Below are 540 nucleotides of genomic sequence, written 5' to 3'. Positions count from 1 at the left end.
ATCTGTGGGCTGCCACCCGGTATAGAACCTGATTGGATGGAGGATACTATCCGACGGGGGCTGGGGGGCAGTGGAGCCAAGCTCTTAAATGTGAAAATGTTACCTACAGCTGATTGGGTTGGGGCAAAAGCGGTTTTGACCCTGTGGACCCAATCAGCCAGGGATCTGGTATTTCCGGATTTTTTGAGGATGGCCGGCCAGAAATATCCGGTAATTCCTGAGGGACGTAAACCCAAGTGCCACCGGTGTCTGAAGCCCGGTCATATAAAAAAAAGACTGTCCCCAGGACCAGAGTAAGGTCCTGGAACAGTTAACAAATGTTGTTAGCCCCGCTCCCACAGTGGAGGGAGAGACGGAGGAAGTTGAGGAGGTGGAAACCTCCTCGGAAAAAAGAAAAAAAGGAAGAAGGTGGGCAACAATGGTTGGCCACCGAAAATCGTGGGGGAGGAGGAGGACCTTCCGGCAAAGGCAGAAGTACGCCCTACTCCAGTGGCCCCAAAGAAAAAGGAAAAAAGAACGAGGCACGGCCGGTGCTCGATA

The sequence above is a fragment of the Octopus bimaculoides genome, chromosome 1 (assembly GCF_001194135.2).
Source record: "Octopus bimaculoides isolate UCB-OBI-ISO-001 chromosome 1, ASM119413v2, whole genome shotgun sequence".
In the NCBI taxonomy this organism is placed as follows: Eukaryota; Metazoa; Mollusca; class Cephalopoda; order Octopoda; family Octopodidae; genus Octopus; species Octopus bimaculoides.
Note: the sequence above shows the minus strand (reverse complement) of the source record.